This window comes from Dermochelys coriacea, assembly GCF_009764565.3.
Source record: "Dermochelys coriacea isolate rDerCor1 chromosome 12 unlocalized genomic scaffold, rDerCor1.pri.v4 SUPER_12_unloc_5, whole genome shotgun sequence".
NCBI lineage: Eukaryota > Metazoa > Chordata > Testudines > Dermochelyidae > Dermochelys > Dermochelys coriacea.
This window is the reverse complement of record NW_025091568.1, coordinates 5,567-27,714: the sequence shown is the minus strand read 5'-3', so window position 1 is coordinate 27,714 and position 22,148 is coordinate 5,567. Positions and strand designations below refer to the sequence as shown.

Below are 22,148 nucleotides of genomic sequence, written 5' to 3'. Positions count from 1 at the left end.
ACCCAGGCAGCGGACGGACGCGGGGTCCGACTTACTGATAAAATTGGTCTCCTCTGTCCATAGTGTTCGGCGGCCTTGGTCAATCCCGGCACCTCCCAGTAACTGGTCGGGGGGGTGGGGGCTGGGTGCCAGGACCCCTGGGTTCTATCCCTGGCTTTGGGAGCAGAGCGGGGTCTAGAGGTTAGAGCAGCAGGACTGGGAGCCAGGACTCCTGGGTTCCATAGTGGCAGCTTTTTTTTCCTGTGTCTCAGTCCCTGGAGATCCCAGCCCAGCCCCCTAGTGGGATCTGAGTGGGGGGTGGGGGAGGGGTTGCCCTACCCCTTCAGAGTTGTGATTCGAACCCTTCTGACATCACAGACTCTCCCCCCCAGCTCAAGTCAGAAAGTGGGAGCCCCTCCCCGCATGCGGAGGAAACTAGTGGGTTTCTTGGGGGTCTCTGGCAGAGGTGACAGAACCCACCAGACCCCGCCTCATGGCTGCAAGGAGACGCCCCCTGCACCCACCTGGACAGCCCGTGTCCAGGGCTGGGTCATGCAGAGGCGCCGTGGCTGGCAGCAGCAGGGGGCGCAGGGAGGTGACCCGAAGGAGCCGGGCTCAGAGAATTCTTTGGGTGTGGACAGAATCTGGTGTGGGGAGTTCGTGCTGTGAGGGCCGGTGCCGGAGTCACCTCGGGGCAGTGGTTGCCGCTGGGCTCCATAGTGACCAAAGGCGTGTGACTGGGGTGTGCGGCCTGGTGGGGGGCAGCTCACGGGGTGTGGAAAGTGGTGGGAGTGAGAGGGTAGGGGGTGTTGTGGTAGGAAATTATTATTTCTTGGGTTTAGATCTAAGATCAAGTGTAGGCTCTGTGCTGGTCAGTCCAGTGTCAGATCTGTCTTTGGGTGAGAACGTTATTGAAGCTAATGGTTAAAATCACATTTACACAAGTGAAGAAGGGAGGTGCTGTACAACCGGGGTCGGGCTGGAGTTAGCAGCATGGGTTATCAGGTTCCCAACGTACATACAAAGAGCGTAACTAGCCCAGACCCAGATGGGGGTGCGGGAAGTTTCTAAAGTGTCACTGAAGAAGTGATCTCGGCTATGCCACTCATTGCATGTGTGTAGAGTCAAGCTCAGTATTGGTGCAGGGAACAGGTACCTGGATGGGGTGTGTCCCGCTGTTCACCAGCAAAGGAGGTGGGTTATTTCCCCGACCAGGGGTCTCGTTTAGGAACAGGGCCTCGTTTGCTAGGAAGAGGGCGATGGAAGAGGAGCTTCTTCCCTTCACTGCGCCCATCACCTTGGTGGTGCAGAACTGGTGCGAAAGGCGCCCCTGTCCCAGGAGAACAGGTCGGTTCCAAGAAAGAAAAGGCCCTGTGTCGTGCGGGTGTTTTGTCGCTTTTCTGTCGGCTTCTCTGGTTTGTGTCTCTAACGTGGGGTTCTCCAGAGTGGTGACTGGTTCCCTTATTTCGACTCCAGGGTTGGTTAATAAAGTGCTTCCGTGGCTGGTTCTTTGTTCTCTCCAAGCCGGTTCTCACACGTTGGCAGTTCCCGAAGGTGTGGGCTTTGGGTTGGTGTCTCTCTCTGCAGTGTCCCCACTCCGCTCCTTCCCCCAAATCCCCACTCCCACACTGCCCCTCCCCTCTAGGCCCCCTTTTCCCTAGGTCCCACCCCACCCTCACACCGCCCCTTCTCCCAAGTTTGCACCATTGGGCTTCCCTTTCTCCCCAAGACCCTGCCCCTCCCTCTGCCCATTCCCCTGAATCCCCACCCCGCATTGCCCCTTTGCCCCAAACTGCCACCCTGCCACCACCCCTTCCCCCAGTCCTCGCCCCTGCCCCACCCCATTCCCCAAGGCCTCTCCTCTGTGCCGCCTCTTCCCGAGTCTCCACTGCCACGCTGCCCATTCCCCCCGTGTCCCCGCCCCTTCCTTCTAATCCCCACTGCTGTATCGTCCCTTCCCCTGAGTCCTCATCCCTTCACACATGCCTCGCCCTCGCAGCGCCCCTTCCCCGATGCCCTGCCTCGCAGCGCCCCTTCCCCCAGTCCCCGCCCCTTCCCCGATGCCCCGCCCTCACAGCGCCCCTTCCCCCAGTCCCCGCCCCTTTCCCAATGTCCCGCCCTACCTCCCCTTCCCCCGATGCCCCACCTTCTCACCACCCCTTCAAGCGATGCCCCGCCCTCGCAGCGCCCCTTCCCCAAGGCCCCGCCCTCACACCACCTCTTCCCCCAGTCCCTGCCCCTGCACCACCCAGCGATCCAGGAGCAGGCCAGACCCAGAGGTCGGAGACAGAAACGTGCTTAAGAAAAAGCCTCCAGTCCCAATCCTCTTTTCTGCCACAGACTTCCTGGGTGCCCTCGGGCACATCACTCAGCATCTCTGGGCCTCAGTTCTCCCATCCGGGAAATGGGGCTGGTGGCGCTTCCCACCCACCCACGAGCCTGGGAGCAGACGATGCCTGCAGGTTAGGAAGATGCTTGGATCCTGGGGCAGGGGGAGCATCTTAGCACCATCATTTGGTATCTGGAGTCTGCTTGGAAACAAAACATTTCCCTAAAGTCCTCCCAAACCCTGTATTCAGCCACAACCTTTGGAAATATGTAACAGAGCAGCGCAGTTTTTTTCTATGTAGCCAGCCCCTGACCCGGCACCAGCCCCAGCTCTGCCCCCTTCCTGCCCCATCTTACCTCCTGACCCTGTCTGGGTGCCCGTGCCCCTTGTAGCAGAGGGCTGTCCAGAAGGGTACAAGGGGGTCTCCTTGCAGCCATGAGGGGGGGTCTGGTGGGTGCTGACACCTCTGCCAGAGACCCCCAAGAAACCCATGGGGAGGGGCTCCTCCTTTCTGACTTGGGCTCGGGGAGGGGGGAGATTCTGTGATGTCAGAGCCTGTCGGAGGAGGAGTTCAAATCACAACTCTGAAGTTGCAAGGCAACCCCCTCCCCCACCCCTGCTCAGATCCCACTAGGGGGCTGGGCTGGGATCTCTAGGGAGCACGACACAGAAAAAAAACACCACCACTATGGATCCCAGGGGTCCTGGCACCCAGCCCCCCACCCTGCTCTGACCACTACACCCCCCTTTTAGATTTTAGGCTCACTGGCTCTTCTATCCCCCCTTCCCACATGTCCATCCCTTTGCTGCAGGTTTTGGGGGTGTCTCCCCTGCTCTGCACTCCCCCAGTGCAGCCCAAGGCCTTCCCTCCCCGCAAACACACATCCTCTCCCCGCTTGTGCTGGAGCATCTGCTTTGCCCCCAGCCCCCTCTCAGGGTGCCCTGTGTGGTATGGCTGGGGATTGTGCAATGGCCCCGCACCAAGCCATGCAGAACAGAAACCACAGGCCCTGCCCCTCCCCACCTGAGCTGCCCTCCAGGTGCATCAGGGCCCCACACCTGCACCCACCTGCCCCACAGGGGACATGTTAGGGTTCCCTCCCTACTTTGAAGTTTGGGGTACAGATGTGGGGACCTGCATGAACGACCCCCTAAGCTTATTTGTACTGGTTTAGGTTAAAAATTCCCCAAGGCACAATTCCTTTTGTCCTTGGACGGTACGCTGCCACCACCAAGTGATTTAAACAAACATTTAGAGAGGGCCACTTGGAGCCCTATCTCCCCCAAAATATCCCCCCAAGCCCTTACAACCCCTTGCCTGTGGAGGCTTGAGAATAATATCCTAACCAATTGGTTACAAAGTGAGCAGAGATCAACCCGCCCCCCGCATCTTCGGACACTGAAAATCAATCAGATTCTTAAAAGAAGAATTTTATTTAAAGAAAAGGTAAAAGAATCACCTCTGTAAAATCAGGATAGAAGATAACTTTGCAGGGTAACAAAAGATTCACAAACACAGAGGAACTCCCTCTAGGCTTAGTTCAAAGCTACAAAAAACAGGAATAAACCTCCCACTAGCAAAGGGAAACTTCACAAGCTAAAACAAAAGATAATCTAACACACCTTGCCTGGCTTTACTTACTATTTTTGTTGTATTAGAGACTGGTTCAGGATTGGTTGGAGGAGATGGATTTCGGCCTGGCCTCTCTGGTCCCAGGAGAGAGAACACCCCACAAAAAGCACAAACAAAGCCTCTCTGTCCCCAGATTTGAAAGTATCTTCTTTCTCTTTTGGTCAGGTGCCAACCAGGTTATTTGAGCTTCTTAACCCCTTACAGGTAAGGAGAAATTCTGGGCTACCCTTAGCTGTATGGTTATGACAGGGCGAGCTGCAGCCCCCGCCACACTCCACAGAGTGGTGAAGGGTCAGGCCAGCCGGCCCTTGTAGAATGGGGGAATCGCCACCATGGTTGATGGTATGGGGGCTGTGACACATGGAGAAGTAGTTGTCACTGCAGCTGTCACAGGGCAGCAGAGCATACACACGCAGACACACACACAGGCACACACACACACAATTACAAATATACAGAAACACATGCATGAATCCAGCCACCCTTTTTTCTCCACAGCCACGGCCTATCAGCTGGATTCCTCCTTCTCCTCCCTTCTGTGCCTCAGTGCGATTAAATCTCTGCACCTAGACAGCCGGTAAGTCCACTGCACCCCAATCCCCCAGGCCTAAGTCTCCCTGCCAAAGTCCTGCACTTGGATCCATAGAATTAAGTCTCAGGTCTCGCTGGGAACTCGACTTCTTGTGCCCAGAGAGTCTCTGCCCCCCTCAGTAACTGACCCGAGAAACACAGTGTTCACATTTTCCAAAGAAGAGCTTGGAGAGGCGTTTCTTGTGTGACTGCGTGGCCTAATGGATAAGGCATCAGACTTCGGATCAGGCGATTGGGGGGTCGAGTCCCTTCATGGTTGGACTTGTGCAGTTTTCCCTTTGTGCTGAAAGTCCTGCTTTCTTCAGGGCTGGATCCTCTTCTTGGCTGCTCAGGCCAATGCTCTGGCTTCAGCTAGACACCTGGGAAAGAGTTGGGTTTGGGCATCACAAAGGCTAGGGCATGAGCCCCAGGTGCGTCCAGTCTAGCCTTTGCCATTTCTGACTTGCCAAAGTAAATGGGCAGATGCCCGGGCTAGCATGTAGAGCAGTTTCCCTCCTCCAAATGTGCGGCTGTCCCTGTGCTTGAGGGGGCTAAATAGCGCCTGGGGAGCTGGGTGTTTCTCTGTTTCTCACCAGCTGGGAAAAAGCCTCTTGGGGTAAAATCTTCTGCCCCGCTGCAACAGTGAGCACCTGGAGTGGGAACAGTCAGAGGCCCCACCAGCGGGGCTGGCCTTGCTCTCCTACCATCTTCTGATGCTGGCCACTAAGCATCAGCAGCTGCCCCACATGCTGGTCTGTGGGTGGCCTTCAGTGGGTGTTTGGTATGCCAGGGAGCAGGCTAGTGGCCGCGTGTCTCGTTGCCTGTCTGCTAGTCATGCATAGGCATGGTCCTCCCCTCCTCTTGCCCCATCCTCGGTTGCTCTGTGGCTTATAAACCTTCCCTTGGAGCTGTCAGCACCAGCCGCCTCTGCTCTAGGTGCCCAGAGGAGGAGAGGTGCGCTGGGCTCCAGCCTGGGATTCTTCCTCCCTCCTGCCTAGCCCTGATTAGGAAGCCTGTCCCTGGCTGTCACAGAGTCCCCAGGCGATGATCTGGAACTGCTCCCGATGAAGCCAGGCAGGACTCTGGGGAAGTCTCCTGTCTGTGAGCAGACTGTCTTCAGGACACACAATTCACACAACTTCCACCTTCCTGGGTCTGACCTCGGAGCATTCAGCATCCTCTGCCCCTCCGTGCGCTTCCCACAGCGAGTCTGCCCAGGCGGGGTCCTGGGGAAGCCAGAGGGTCCTGCCCCCCAATTCCACAGTCAGATGTGACTCTCAGCCAGCCAGTAAAACAGAAAGTTTATTAGATGACAGGAACATGGTCTAACACAGAGGTTATAGGTACAGAGAACAGGACCTCTCAGCTGGGTCCATTTTGGAGGGCAGTGAGCCAGACAACCACATCTGCACTTCACTCCATGTCCCCAGCCAGCCCCAAACTGAAACTCTCTCCAGCCCCTCCTCCTCTGGGCTTTGTCCCTTTCCCGGGCCAGGAGGGCACTGGATTTCTTTGTTCTCCAACCCTTTAGCTCTCACCTTGCAGGGGGGAAGGGCCAGGCCATCAGGTGCCAGGAAACAGGGTGTCGGCCATTCTCTGTGTTCAGACCCCAGCACACACCTGCCCTCTAGGGCTCTGCAACGATCATACACCCACATAGATACTTAAGAACTGCAGAGGGGAAACTGAGGTACCCCCACAATATTCAGAGGAAACATTATGAACATGTGCATCACATCCGCTTCATCACATCGGCACTCCTTTCTTCAGGTAATATGTGAGAAAACCGAAAAGTGTGGCCGCAAGCACAAGAGCCAAACTTGTGGGTATCAGGTGAAGCAGCAAGAACCCCAACCACCAGGTCAAACCACAGGACTGCTGGCATCAGTAGCCAGTTCTAGAGCCCCAACCCATTGCAGGCATCCTGACCAAACACCTGGCTCTAGTGGGCAGGAGTCACCCAGTAGGAGGTAAACAGCTCCTCTGTTTTTTCCACCAAATGCATCCGATGAAGTGAGCTGTAGCTCACAAAACTTATGCTCTAATAAATTTGTTAGTCTCTAAGGTGCCACAAGTACTCCTTTTCTTTTTGCGAATACAGACTAACACGGCTGCTACTCTGAAACTCACTCTTGTGCAGCCAGAGACAGGGAAGGGGAGCACTTTGAGCTCCAGGGATTTATCACAAGGTCCCACTGAGATTTGAACTCAGATTGCAGGATTCAGAGTCCTGAGTGCTGACCCTTATACCATGGGACCAGCTTCTGCTGCTTTCTCTGGCCATCAGTGACCCTCACGGGGCTGGTTTGTGTAAGGGGACTGTAGGCCCTTTACTAAAACTTTGTGGGGGTTTTTGGTTGGCTAGTTCCCAGTCCCAATAGAAGGGGGAAGGGTCAATGGGAAATCAGGACCCTGAGAGTGACAGTGGCCTGGGGCAATGGTCACCAACTGGTAGGGAACAAGTGAGAATTTGTTGATGGAGAAAAATTCCTGCTGAAAATTGGCAAAGCTGTGGATATTTTGAAAAGTTACAGTGAATTTACGCATGAAGATACAAACAGAGAGACAAACACACAGGGAGAAAGAGAAAATCACACAGTGCAAAGGCCCACACATGTTTAAACAAAAACCACACACACACACAAAGCCATACATGCATAAGGGAAAGACAATCAAAACATACAAACAACAAATCCACACCAAAAAAACAGAAAAAGCACACAACAAGAAAACACAAAAACCACATACCAAAAGAATACTAAGCAAAAAACAATATGCATTCAAAAATCATACACACAGGCACACAAAACTGGGCAAGACATCCACAAAAATCACCCAGGACCCACATGCACATCAACATGACAGACACAAAACATATCAACATACAGAAAGTCAGGTAGGGTTTGAATCTCACAGGCAGGAGGGTGTGCACACAGATGATTTGGGGAGCAAAGATTGAAGGGGAGTCAGGGGGTGAAGAATCACAGGATGAGCAGGGCTCTGGGCTCTGCTTGACCCTTCCTGACACAGGTGGCGGGTGGAGAGCACAGCCTTGTAGATGTGTGAATCTGCCCTGCACTTGATAAAGGAAGGGACCTCGGTGTCTGCTGGGCTGGAATTGTATTTTCTGCAGTGCAAAATGATTAGCATAAGCCATCTGCTTACAGAAACCAGTGGTCTAGCTGGGGTTTGAACTCAAAACTACAGCATCACTCTATAAGTACTGTGGGCTACCCCATTGCACCACTGGAGCCCACAGTTAGACGCTTGTCTCTTTAGTTCATGGATGGATGGGTTGGTGGGGGTTGCATTAGCGAAAACAAATCCATATGAAAGGCTGCAGAATGGCAGCAACAGAGGTGGGGATCCTCCTTCTGTGTGATCGAGCTGGTTCCCACCTTCCACTGCTGAGGGGACGGTTGGTGCTTTGAGCCCACCTGGTGCTGGAACTTCTCCTGGGTGAGGTTAACGAGACTCTGAAGAAGCGAAGGGAAGTCTTTTCTCTTCCTGCCTAGCTCCATTTGTCTCCTGTAGCCCTTTTGGTTCATTGCTCCCCTGTTGGTGCAATGCAGAGGCAAGCCCCAACCTGGGTGAGTCACAGAGAGGCTGTGTCCCATGGAGTGTGTGTGGGAGAGGGGTAGAGTTGGGTTGGGCTCCAGGGGAAAAGGTTGGGTGTGACAGTGTGTGGGGAAGGGTGTGTTTCTTAGGATATAAATGATGGGAAACACAGGGGTAGTGACAGTGAAGCCCCGGGTCTGAGTGTTATGACCCTGTGTGGTGCTGCCATTCACCTTCCACTCCTGTGTCTCAGCTGTCATTGATCAAGAATTTTGTCACCTGTCATCATCGGAGAGGTGTCACACATGCCTCAAACATAGAGTGTCCCTCTTGGAGATGTGAGGACTGGAGCGGATTTCAGCTGCTGGACAGCTCTGCTGGGTTTTCTACATTCGCCTAGGGAAGTTCTGAGTGTTTACATTCATTTCAAGCATCCCCATTCAGCGGACTCCTGAACACACTGGAGATGTGTCTGGAAATCAATTTTCATTCAAAAAATGGAAGCACTTGGATTTCAACTAGGAACCCATTACCCTGCCGGCAAATATTCACCTACTGAGCTACACGCTTAGCAAAGACGGCCGGAACAACTTTGAACCTGTGGGTTAGTAAACTTTATCTGTATACAAACTCCATGGCTTACAAAACCCCCACACCTGCTCTGTGTCACCAGAGCACAACTTTCTTGGAGCACACACTGCTCCCCAACTCCGTGCCCTTCAATCTCCCCAGCATTGCTCCAATCCCTTAAAGGAACAGGGCACAGATAACTCCAACTCCTTCATCCCAATAGATGTAATGCCCAAAATATTCTATGTAGACCAGAAAAGCAGGGCTCCTCTGAGTGTCACCCCTATCCCGGTATAGGTCTTCAGCAGTGAGTGTGGTCTACAATGCAGAGGTCACATTTTATAGTTTGAAGATTTGTGGTTCTCTGGTAGAATTATTGTCTCTCATATGGCAGACCTGGTTTTCATTCATGGCCAGTGAAGAGCTGAGTATTATTGTCCAATGTAGAAGTTACAGAATTTAAACTAGGAAGAAGGGTCAATTTTCCCATCATTTCCACCTTTACATCCAAACACGATGACTTTCTGAATGACCCATCCTTGTTCAGCCAGAAGACATTGGGGATGGGATGTAGGAGTCACTGGGGAAAACACAGAAGAACAATTTCCTTTGCACAAATCCACGAAGAGCAAAATCTCCCTATGTGTCTTGTCTGAGCCAGGGCATTCAACTCCAGTGAACTCTTCTCTCCTGCAATGGCAATGGTCAGACAGAGGGGACATGGCCACCTGCATCCCTGATGGGGAGATATTGGCTCGGCTTTTTCTTTATGCTGCTCTTGTTAGTCCATGAAACATCAAGGATGGAATGCAAGGCTGAGTTCATGCACCAACCTCCTGAAAAATGTCCATGCCCCAGAGGAATCCTGACCCCTGCTATTGGAATGATGTGCTGGAGATTTGAATAGGAAAGGGACTGTCTGAATTGTCAATGTGGGGAATGAACAATGATCTACAGCAATGTCATTAACACAAACACACTCTCATCATGCTCCAGATGAAAGGGAAATGGGCAGGAATTCTCGCTGTTCAGCTGTGGAGACACTTACACTAATGAGCAGCTGTGAGTGTGCTGGGGAAGCTGGTCTGAGCAAACAATTTGAAGTGACAATTCTGTGAGAACTGAATCCTAGTGTAGAGAAAGAGCCGTCATTTAAGTAGTTGAGGCTGAGTAGTTAAGGTGATGGACTAGAACTCCATTGGGGTTGCCCTGCGCAGGTTCAAATCCTGCCAACTACGGAGCCACTAGACTGTTCCTATTACTGTAGTCTTAGTGCCTGAGTATCCACAGTGCAAACTAGAGCCAGATCTGGTCTCACTATTAGTCTGTCTACACTTAAAACACTGCTGTGATGCTTCTCTAGCACCTTGGATAGACAAATGCATCCGATGAAGCGAGCTGTAGCTCACGAAAGCTTATGCTCAAATAAATTTGTTAGTCTCTAAAGTGCCACAAGTACTCCTTTTCTTTTTGCAAATACAGACTAACATGGCTGCTACTCTGAAATTTGACAGAATAGTTCTTCCTTTTATTTAGCCCTATGTAGGTAGGGCTTAGGTCAACTTAACTATATTGGTTTGGGGGTGTGGATTTTTCACACCCTGAGAGACGTAGCTCTGCCAGTTTCATGCCCAGCATACACCAGCCCTTAGATCCCTCTGAATATTGCAGTGAATTCACTGAATTGTGAGAGGAAAACATCAACTAACAAAGACAGAGACTGAATTCCCCACAGTTAATCTCTCTGCACTTTCGAGAAAGACACAAAATTCAATTCATTCCTGCTAGGACAGAGAGAAAATATGTGACACTAAGTTTTTTGCTTGATTAAATAAAGGTAAGGGTTTAATTACTACAGTAAAAAATATGTACCGATTCCTCTAAATAACACCATAACTTGAAATAAAAACACAGACAAATCTTGTCAGTGAAGACTAATTTAGAAAAGATCTTCCCGTTATTAATTTCCACTGTGCCCCCACTGCAGGTCTGGGCCCCTCCAGTGTAACTACTCTGCATTGGTCTTCCCGTTAGAATTGGTTTTGGACATTTCCAACTTTGGAAAATTGTGCAATTCAGAATTTGAATAGTGACCCCGGCTCCTTCCTGCACCTGCTCTACATCGCTACACAGCAGCTTCTCCACCTGTAGAGTCATCCCCAGGGTTCAGCAGGGACCCCGGCAAGGACAGTGGGTGCAGCTAAGAGCTCGGTGTGCCTGGCAGTGAGTCAGAGGCAGCCTGAGGCTGGAAGCTCTGAGTTAGCTGTAAAGAAGAACCCCCCGCCCCAAACACAAGTACAGAGATTGAATTCCCCAACTTTAGCATCATGACACCCTGTAGAAAGCCACACATGTCCGTTGTTTTTTCACAGGGGGATGCAAAAATCAGGTGACCCCAATTTTGAAGTCTGAGTAAATAAAGTTTAGGAGATAGTTATTAAGCTCACAAAAATATGGCAAAGTTTCCTCTGTATAACATCGAAAGATGAAATAGGAACAGAGACAAACCTTGTCAGCAAATGCTAATTTCCCAAACGATCCTCAAAAATGTTTCTAATTCCCATCTGTCCTCCACAAGAGCTCTGTGGAGTTTAACTGTTCTGCAGCCAGCTGCCCATTAGAAATGCTTCTGTGGGACATTCCCAGACCTGGACATTTATGAGCGACAGAATTTGAAAAGCAAACGCGGCTCCCCGCACCAGGTGGGATTGGAGTGTTTTGTCCCTGAGACTTGATCTTTTTTAATAATACAGATCCTCTTGTGGCCAGCCAGCCAATGAACTTGGGGAAAAGGTTGCGGGAAGCAGAGACCTTAAAAACAAGGAAATAAGAAGCCATTCATCAGGTAAGGTGGCCTAGTAGTTAAAGCAATATCTTCTCATCTGATGCCATTCTTGAGCTGCCTGTTCTGAAGTGATCCCCACTTCAGTTCCAACAGATCTGCTAAAAACACCCCCAGGTCCCTGCTCACCTCAGTGGGAGCAAGATGAGAAACCCCCAGTGGGCATTGCCCTTAGCCCCAGGCTGCTGTCTCAGGGGTGGGGGTTTGATGGTTTGCTGCTGAGGAGGGAGACAGGACAGCCCTCTGGGGCTCTGCTCCAAGTCTCTGCCCAGCCCAGGCTGCCCGCTGGGCTCAGCTGCTGCCCCTCCGTGCTCTGGAGCAGGGGTTCTATCACCATTTTTTTGGTGGCCTCAGAGTGCGGCCACCAACTTTTGCTGGTGGCAACTGTGACAATTTTTCCAAGCCGGAGCCCCACTGCCCCAGTGGTTGAAGCCTGAAGCCATAGCCCATGGGCTGAATCCCAGAGCCTTCTGCTGAAGCCCTGTGGCTGGAGCTGGGGAAGGCTGGAGGTGGGTAGGCTAAAGCCCAGAGCCCTGGGGCTGACATGAGGGAGGGAGGGGCCCTGAAACCTCAAGCCCACTCCTGGAGCCCTGGCAAGCTGGAGCCGAAAGTCTTCCCCCAGAACATCTCAGCCCCCTGGTAGGTGAGTTGGGAACTCACCAGCTGCCTGCAGAGTTGAAGTTTCCTACCCCATCAAGAACACCCCCAGCCCCACATGCCTGCAGATGCACTGCCCGGAGCCCCAAGAGGTTGGGCAGTACATGATGCCAATCCCCTGCTGGTAGCGCCAGCAAACACCAAGGCAGTGCATCCAGGAGCAACAGCTGGATGCTGAAGGGAGGGGCTGCTGCTTTCCCCCCACCTACATCTCTCCCCAGGAGGCTGTCCTGGATGTAGAACAATCCCCAAATTTGAGGTATGCTGCTCTAGATTCAAAATGCAGGGCCCCAGTGGGGCATAGGCTGGGGCAGGGCAGCAGCCTGGGTTGGGCTGGGAAGATGCTGGAAGTTCTGGTGTCCAGAGAACTGGCCTGACTCACTTCTCATCAGCAAACAAGTCAATTCCACGTCCCCTCCCCAGAAAAATCAGCCTGGCACTAAGGGCAGCACTGGCAGGGGTGGGATGGGGGGTTCCCTTTTGTTCCCAGTGAGGCATGAGGGAACCCGGGGCATCTCTAGAAGTAATTTTGGAGCTGACCTTGGGAAAATGCCTTTAATAACAGCCAGCTCAAGTTGAAACTGACTTTTTTTAAACCATTTTTATTATACTAACTAACCCTTGAATCCTAGTGTCACCCCCCATAAAATGGCTTCAGCCTTGTATTTTACCCAGGGTAAAACTAAACATCCCTTCAAATACAAAGGAGTGGAGATCAATCCCTTTTCAGAGTTAATGCACATAAAAGAACCATGTTATGTTTCATCCCTTATGCCCTGGTCCCATCACCTTCCCCGCCTCTCCGTTACAAGTTGTGGTATTTTGCACAGAAACTTTATTTCCTCAGAGAGACCTGGGAACAAGGGCTGCCTGCTCCACAGTACCAGATAAACATCTTTAATAGGAGACAGCCGTCCCTGTCACAAATCATCTCCCACCTTCAGTTCAGTGACACCTGAATTGTTCCTTGTCCCGGCGGAGCCCAAGGATTGAAAGCAGCAAAATCAAACTCCTCTGTACAGAGCAGGAACGCTCGGCTCTTTCTTCCTGCAGCTGCTGTTAGTCCGTGAAACAATAATGCTGGAACGCAAGGCTGAATTCACGCACCAGCTCCCTGAGACATTTCAGTGCCCCAGAGAAAACTTGACCCCCACTATTAGAATCCCTGAGTGGCTGGTGATTTGAATGGGAAAGGGATTGTTAAAGTTGGAAATGAACAATTGGCAGCAATGTCATTGACACAAACACACTCTCAGCATGCTCCAGCGAGATGGGAAGTGGGCAGAAATTCTCACTGTTCAGCCGTGGACACAGGTGCACAACGACCCAGCAGTGAGCGTGCTGGGGGAGCTGGTCTGGGCAAACAATGGGAAGTGAGAACTCACGGAGCACAGATCTATAATGTAGTGGGAAAAACTGAAAAGTCAGTTAAGGCGATGGACTGGAAATCCATTGGGGTCCCCCTGTGCAGGTTTGAATCATTCCGACTACGGAAGCATTAGCGTGATCTCATTGTTGCAGTGTCAGTGTTTGAGCATCTCTATGTACTGGGGGATCAATTTAGTGGGTCCAGTGAAGACCTGTTAAATTGACCCCCAATTGCTCTCCCGTCGACTCCGGTACTCCACCGGAACGAGAAACATAAGGTAAGACATAAGAGAAACTCTCCCATCGACCCAGCATTGTGCAGACACCTCAATAATTTGATCTAAGCTACATCAACTCCAGCTACATTATTCACGTAGCTGGAGTTGTGTCACTTAGATCGACTGAGCCCCGTAGCGTAGACCTGCCCGTAGGCTGTCTGCACTTAAAACACGGCTGTAGCACGTTGGAGTAGACAGTTGCTACAGTGATTGGAGGTGTTTTCCCATCGCCATAGTAGCCAGGTTCATAAAATATCAGAGTTGGAAGGGACCTTCCATCCACCTAACGCTATCCATGCCAAGGGTACGGTCAGCTGAACTACATCTCCCCTTCCCCTGCCGTCACCTGCCTGTCTCCTGCAGCCTCTGTGCTGCCATGTAGTGGGGGAACCTCGCTACAAGTGCAGACTGGGCAGCCTCTTTCATTGCAACACCATGGGCGGGGCATGAACCGCCTTCGGGGGGAGACAAACCCTCTGCCCCACTACTGCCACCCGAGGCCCTGCCCCTTCTGCAAACCCCACTGGAGCCCAGAGCCCCACCCCCACTGCAGCAGCCAGCTCCCGCCAGAGGCTTGTGCCCCCAGGCTTCCTCCCAGCCCCAGAGTGGGATGTGCAGCCCCAGCCTCCCTACCCCCGGAGCACAGAAAGGGCAGGTTATACGGTCCTGACTCAATCTGCCATTGACTCGCGGGACTCTGCACTCCGTCAGCCAGGGCGGGACAGGCTGCGGCCGGGACTCAGCATGGCCGTGCTTCCCTGACGAGGCATGAGACACGCCAAGAGGTTTACGCAGCCAACAGGGAAGTGGGAGGGAGGCATCTTCAGCCGGCGTGTCTCGTCCGTTTCTCCCTTGCCGCTTGGCGGAGGCAGGAAGGGAGCAAAACATTCCTGGCAGAAGGTTTTGTGCTCGACCTTGAGGATTAAGCCCGAGCACCCGGCATGGCTGTTGGGAGATGGGTTTCTGACTTACAACCCAGCGCACTCTTCGGACAACCAGCTGAACCCGCTGAGGCCAAGAGGGATGGTTTTGAGGTGGCAAAAAGGGGGCCTTTAAGGCTCCCAGCACATCTTGAGGAGCAAGGAAATAGCACAAGGTCACCAGCATCCCTGGGTGGGCTCGAACCACCATCCTCTCGGTTAACAGCCGAACGCGCTGACCCATTGCGCCACAGAGACACCTAGAGACATGGCTGCTCTTACCGAGGCTGTGCAGCCTGCACATCTGCTGCCCGTGCTAGAGCTTGCAAGGTGCTAGTCTGGCCAGGACCAGGTTCACCATGGCAACAATGGCTCCATCGTGCCAGGCCCAAGCTCAGATGGCGCCCATAACACTCGCTTCCTCCCCTCTCCCAGCGCTACAGGAGTGGTCCTGGTCCCACAGGAAAGAGGGGCCATGTGAGCTTGTTGCTGCTGCTCAGGGATGGGAACTTCCTGTTACACCAGCCACCAAAATCATCCAGGCTGCACTTTCTGCACAACTACATGCTAGCTCGGTGTGCGTGGGAATTGGTGGCCTCTGCTGCAGGTGATGGGCATCTCAACTACTTAAAGCCATGGCCTAGAGGAGGGAAGCGCTTAACTGCAGAGTCTGCTGCTGCCTAGGGCCAGTGCTGAGGATTTAGAGGCCCTAGTGCCGCTGTTGCAAGGTTCAAGCATGCTCAGCCTTGGAATTGCCACCCCTCCCTTGACTAGTAGCGGCAGCTATCTCAAGTTGCAATGTGGGAGGTTTAGATTGGATATTAGGAAAAACTTTTTCACTAAGAGGGTGGTGAAACACTGGAATGCGTTACCTAGGGAGGTGGTAGAATCTCCTTCCTTAGAGGTTTTTAAGGTCAGGCTTGACAAAGCCCTAGCTGGGATGATTTAACTGGGACTTGGTCCTGCTTTGAGCAGGGGGTTGGACTAGATGACCTTCTGGGGTCCCTTCCAACCCTGATATTCTATGATTCTATGATTCTATGATTCAGGCTGGCCTCTGACAATTGGCCCCATGGCTAGAGTCAGAGAAGCTGTAGGTGGCTCTGTGACTACTGGGGGCCATAAAACTAAAGCAGATAAAGAAACTGGAATTAACCTCAAGGAACAGGGACACCCATAGGAAAGGAATGTCAAGGGGAGCAGGGAAAGAGGAAGCAGGTCAGGCTTGTAGTGGGAGAATAGCCCCAGTTGGTTGGGGAGCATGTCCAAAGTAGAAAGGAAACAAGCATGGGGAGAGGTGGTGATGACCAGGCAGTAGACTAGCCCGTAGATGGGAGCAGAGGAAGAAAGGCTGGTGTCTTCAGATTCCCAAGGGCTAAGTCCTCACTTTGGGGAAATGGTGTTTGCAAGGGGCTTGCTCCAATGGCAGGATGGGCACTGGGGAGGGGATTTGTCAGAACTGACCAGGCATCTGCTGGCTTTGGATCGTGGAGCTGAGACTGGGACCACACACAGTGATGGGTGACATGGGGTGGCACTGGAGACATGGCTATAGAAGATCTGAATGAGGAAGGAGATAAATCTGTGGGGGGCTTCCCTGATCACTAGAAAAGTTCTGCTCACTGTGGACACTGATAAACCCACATGGGTAGAGCTCAATGAGAAAAACTGGGGGCTGAGGGAGCTGTGTATGGCAATGCAGATAGTCATGTAGAGGTGTGTGATCAAAATGAAAAATATCTCTGAGATTCTGTACCGGGTACACTAGGGCACCAATGGCCCTGCCACACCAGGACCATGCTCTGAGACCAAAGTGATGACATAGGGGCCCACAAATATGTTTGGTGCTGGAGCCCACAAAAGGTTAATCTGCCCCGAAATCCAGGTGCTGGGGGCTGGGGGCCCTGATGGAAGACCCAGCAGAGTGGCGCAGTGGCAGCATGCTGGGCCCATAACCCAGAGGTCGATGTATCGAAACCATTCTCTGCTAGGGATGTGTTTGTTTCCTTTTGCTCTGGGCCTTCAAATGAGGCGGCGACCAGCAGAGCGCCAAGAGTGGTGGCTGAGGCGGGAGCCTGCCAGGTAGCTCCGCGGCACCTCTGGCTGCCTGGGCAGAAGGCAAGAGGCCTGCATGTGGTGAGGGCTCCTGTCCTGGCCTGAGGCAGCCGCGCTTCCTCGTCCCCTTCTCCCACCCGCACCGGCAGGCGTCTACTGGAGGAGAACAGGAGGGAGGCTCTCGGGATGCTGGGCAGCTCTGTGTGGCTGTTGGAGAAAAGAGCCGAGGCTCCTGACTCTACTTGCCATTGACTCGTGGGGCTCTGCGCTCCTTCAGCCAGGCCAGGCCAGGCTGCGGCCGGGACTCAGGCGGGGGCAGCATGGCCGCGCTTCCCTGACAAGGCATGAGGCAGGCCAAGGGCTTTGCGCAACCAACAGGGAAGTGGGAGGGAGGCGTCTTCGAGCTGGCGCGTCTCGTCCATTTCTCCCTTGCTGCTTGGGCGGGAAGGGAGGGAAACGTTCCCTGCTGAAGGTTTTGTGATCATCCGTGAGGATTAACACCAAGCCCCTGCCATGGCTGCTGGGAGATGGGATTCTGGGTCACATCCAGCGCACTCTGAGGGCCACCAGCTGAAACCACTGAGGCAGAGAGGGATGGTTTTGAGGTGGCAAAAAGGGGCCTTTGAGGATCCCAGCATGTCTTGAGGAGCAAGGAAGTAGCCCAGGCTCATCGCGCCCCATGGGTAGGCTCGAACCACCAGTCTCTTGATTAACAGCCGAAGGCGCTGACCCATTGTGCCACAGAAAGACCTAGACACTGATGTGCTATTATCAAAACTGCTGCCTAGCAGTCTGCACGTGTGGGGCAGAGTATTGGGGTGCGGGAGGCAGTGAGGGGTGCAGGCTCTGGGATGCAGCTTGGTGCAGGAGGGGGCTCTGGGCTGAGGCAGAATGTGGGGGTGTAGGAGGGGGCTGTGGGGTGTAGGCTCTGGGGGGGATTTGTGTGCAGGAGGGGTTCCAGGATGAGGCTGAGTGTTGGGGTGCGGGAGGGGTTACAGGGTCTGGGAGGGAGCTCTGGGCTGGGGGTTGGGGTGCAGGCTCTGGCTGCGAGGGGCTTACCACAGACGCCTCCCCAGTCAGCAGGTGGCTGCTGGCACGTCTGTGCGTGCGGCCCCTGGTAGGGAAGGAGGCAGCAGGTCTCTGCGAGCGCTGCCCCTAGAGCTCCCATTGGTCGGTTGCAAGCCAATGGGAGCTGCGGGGACAGTTCTAGGGGCGGGGGCACTGCGTGGAGCTGCCTCACCTTCCCCTTTCCCCACGGACGGCGGAGATGGACCAGCAGCCAGCTGGGCTCTTAGAGGCTCAGAGATCGGGATCGACTGGCCGAGGCTCCAGGATCGACCAGTGGATCGCAATTGACGGGTGGTGACCACTGTTATAAGGAGTAAACTCAAATGGCTACGCGATGGTGCCAGAGGCTCACAAATGAAAAGCCCCAAGATCCCTCACTCCTCATTGACTCTGAACAGGGGTTTATTTCAAATCCCTTTAGTTCTGCGGCTGGAAAAATATAAGGACCAAGCAATTTCAAGAGCTGTGACACTGGGGTTGTGGATGCTGTAACCGTATCTCAGACTGAATAATGATTTTAGATCTGATTCCAGGCAGCTTCCCAAAAGCAAACCCAATTGGTTCTTCCCTACAATTTGTGATCCTGGGCAGCAGGGGATCCCCTTCATCTGCCGGGGAACCTCTCTGGGTCCCACTATCAGTTCTCCTCAATTTTCCAGCACTTCAGGTGCTTCTGACTCCTTGGATAGGCTTTCCTTACAAGGTCTGAGTGTAAATCTTTGTCTGTAGGAAGCAAAGTGTGTGGGACTGTCACTGAGCTGAAAGATGGAAATGGTAGGTTGAGAGAGATAGGGGAGAATAAAATACTCTCAGAAGCAGAGGTGCTGAAATGGGTGGGGAGGGAGTGGGCCCTATCTCCCAACTTTTAAAGGTTGGGGAGATTATACTCTCCAACTCTTAAGCGGTCCTAAGGGCAAGGGACTGCAGGAGAAGGTGGAGAGGAGCAAGCGGGGGGCAGGGTATTGGGGAGATGGGGCGATGTGGGGTTGGGATCTTGGGGGGAGGGTGGGGGCTCAGGGGGAAGGAGTGGGGACACAGTTTGGGAGCCTGTGGCACCCACACCTTAGGGTGCTTCCGCAGCTCCTGCGCACAAGAATGACAAAAAATTAGCAGGCTACTGTTTTAACTACTCGAGCACTTTGTGAGGTGGGCTTGTTGTGACTTAACTGTTTCTAAGGTCTCTGCTGTCTGTAACCTTTTCCCTGTTCATTGGCTGACAGGATGGTGCGGGGATGGTTTGGCTTTTGAAAAATCTTTCTCTGTAGTATTATAAAGGAATAAGTGACAGGAAGAACACCCCCCCACACACTTCTTGGTGCAGGGAGCCGGGTTTCCTGCTCAAATTTTGTATTTCACCAATGTCCAGGTCTGGGAATGTCCAACACGCGCAATTCTAATGGGAAGATGGACATAGGGCACTTAACCTGTACAGACGTCCTATGGCAGTGGGGTGGGAATTAAGAATATTTTGAGGATCTTTGGGGAAAAGAGACTTTATTGACAAGGTTTGTCTCTCTTCCTGTTTCACCTTGTGGTGTTTGGTCAAGAAATCACTGTTTATTTTTCTATTATATTAATTAAACTCTAAACATTATTTAATGAGTTGTAAACACTAGTGTCACTTGAATTTCCCCTCTGCTAGCAAGAATGAACTGAAGTTTATGACTTTCTGGGAAGGGCAGAGATAGTAAATTGGGGGATTTCAATGGCTGCATTGGTGGGTGGGTGTTTTCCACTCCCATCTCAGTGCATGGAGTGAGATACTCAGGCAATGTCTGTACTACACAATTATGTCACTGGAACTGACCCAGTTATTACATTGCTTGGGTGTGTGCACACTTGGCTCCTTGTGTCAGCAACGCGCATACTCGGTCATGTGCCACGAGATCCAGCTAGGTCAGGACTGTCCTGGGCTCTGTGCGGGGAGGGCTCAGCTGGGAGAAGGGGCAGACTAGGGGAGTTTGTCTCTGATATATAAGGGCTTTGTCAGCGGGAAGCTGTAGGTTACATGCTGGGCGTGACAGTGGGGTTTGAGCTGGGGCAGCACAGCAAGGGAGCAATGTGTGTGTGTGTGTGTGTTGGGGAGGGGGGTTCACTTGGTAAAAATGAACCTGCCAGGCCTCTCCCACTGCTGGAGCAAAAGCCTCTCTTTTATCTCCTCAACTCCCCTCATGAAAATCTCCATCCCTCCCCCGGCGCTGAGGGACCCCCTCACTCCCATGGAGATTTTTAATTGTTCTAACTTGTCCTTAGCCTTGTCCAAACAGTTTTCCCCGGCAAATTATCAAGAACATTTCAAATGAGAAAAACAAAACAAACCAAATGCAAACCACAGAAACCCCCACCACACACAGTTTCGGTCTGAATTTTTCGACTGAAATTTGGAGACAATAAAACTCATCCCTCTGTTGGCCAGAACCCAAAGCGAGGGTCTCTGTGATTTCTGCTACCAAACCACCAACGCCTCTTGTGAGACATTTTCCTGCACAATACTGCTGCTATTCCAGTTATTGGCTCCAGGAAACATTTTCCTTAGCCTGGTTCTGTGTGTCACTGGTTTCTCTAGTACAGGTCAGTCCCTGGCCCTGTGGTCCAGACACCCTCATTCACATCAAGTTTCAAGCTGAGAATCATTTCCCATTCCCGCTTTGTGGGAGGGGAGACTTTTAAAAGCCCTCTCTGTGCGACTGCCCATGGCAAATCAAAGAGAACAAACCCCAAATTCCCCTTGTGGTTTCAGAGCCAGGTTTGCTCTGGAAATTCTATATTTCTCTTCAATCTCTTTGGTCACTCGATTACAGACCTAAAAGTGGCAATTCTTCAACAAAAAAACTTCAAAAACAGACTCCAATGAGAGACTGCTGAAATGGAATTAATTTGCAAACTGGATACAACTAACTTAGGCTTGAATAAAGACTGGGAGTGAATGTGTCATTACACAAAGTAAAACTATTTCCCTTGTTTATTTCCCCTCCTACTGTCTTGTACAGTGCTGGAAATGGCCCACCTTGATTATCACTACAAAAGGGCACCACCCGGCCCCCGCTCTCCTGCTGGTAATAGCTCACCTCTCCTGATCACTCTTGTTACAGAGCCACAAGTACTCCTTTTCTTTTTACTCTTGTTACAGTGTGTATGGTATCACCATTGTTTCATGTTCTCTGTGTATATAAATCTTCCCACTATAGTTTCCACTGTATGCATCCAATGAAGTGAGCTGTAGCCCACAAAAGCTTATGTTCTAATAAATTTGTTAGTCTCTAAGGTGCCACAAGTACTCCTTTTCTTTTTAAGCCTGGGCACTGTGATTATTTACCAGTTTCTGTGGCACTGAAGCACTAGGGTGCCCGCAGCTGTGATGGCCGAGTGGTTAAGGCGCTGGAGTCGAAATCCAACAGGGTTCCCCTGCGCAGGTTTGAATCTTGCTCACAGCGAGGCCTGTGTTTTAGCCAATCTCTAACCCGGGCAATACTCTCTACAACCCTGAGACGCTCTCAATTCTCTCCCCACCTCAAGTAAATCCTGTTCTGCTCCTTTCATAGAGATCCCTGGGACACCATCTCACACTGTGCCCCTGAGGTGTCAGGCAAACTCTCAGCACCTGAAGCCTCTGCCACTCACCTAACGCGCCCTGCCCCATAGATCAGCCATAACCCTGGGTCTGTTCCTCTCTCTAGAGTGTGAAAGGAGCCGTCAGTGCAGCCAGAGGTGCCGACTCCATGGGTGCTAGAGGGCTGCAGCACCAACGGAAACAAAACAGTAGCTGCTCAGCGCCCGCTGGCAGCCAGCTTCCCCCCAGCACCTCCCACCTGCTAGCAGGTCTGGCCCACAAGCTCCTCCTCTTCAGCACCTCCCGCCTGCCACTGATCCAGTGTGCAGGAGGAAGAAATAGGACAGGGTTGGGTTTGGGGCAGAGGTCAAGCAAGCCCCAGGAAGTCTCAAAGTCAGCACCTCTGAGTACAGAAGCCTTCCCTGAGTCTGAGCTACCAGGATCCCTGCCACAGAGCAGGGTGCACAAGTCTATTCTATTCGACACTGGTGAGGACTCATCTGGAGTACTGTGTCCAGTTTTGGGCCCCACACTACAGGAAGGATGTGGATAAATTGGAAAGAGTACAACGAAGGGCAACGAAAATGATTAGGGGTCTAGAGCACATGACTTATGAGGAGAGGCTGAGGGAGCTGGGATTGTTTAGTCTGCAGAAGAGAAGAATGAGAGGGGATTTGATAGCTGCTTTCAACTACCTGAAAGGGGGTTTCAAAGAGGATGGCTCTAGACTGTTCTCAATGGTAGCAGATGACAGAACGAGGAGTAATGGTC

At 52.4% G+C, this 22,148-nt stretch overlaps 4 non-coding genes across 4 annotated transcripts; 2 read left to right on the top strand and 2 right to left on the bottom strand.

Moving 5' to 3' along the window:
* Nucleotides 1-6,698: 6,698 nt before the first annotated feature.
* Nucleotides 6,699-6,770, bottom strand: TRNAQ-CUG. The gene has a single exon. It is a non-coding gene; the product is annotated as a tRNA-Gln (tRNA).
* A 3,025-nt stretch (nt 6,771-9,795) lies between these two features.
* On the top strand, nt 9,796-9,877 carry TRNAS-AGA. Its single transcript has one exon. It is a non-coding gene; the product is annotated as a tRNA-Ser (tRNA).
* Nucleotides 9,878-14,888: 5,011 nt separating this feature from the next.
* TRNAN-GUU lies at nt 14,889-14,962 on the bottom strand. Its single transcript has one exon. It is a non-coding gene; the product is annotated as a tRNA-Asn (tRNA).
* Nucleotides 14,963-21,179: 6,217 nt separating this feature from the next.
* Nucleotides 21,180-21,261, top strand: TRNAS-CGA. Its single transcript has one exon. It is a non-coding gene; the product is annotated as a tRNA-Ser (tRNA).
* Nucleotides 21,262-22,148: the final 887 nt, after the last annotated feature.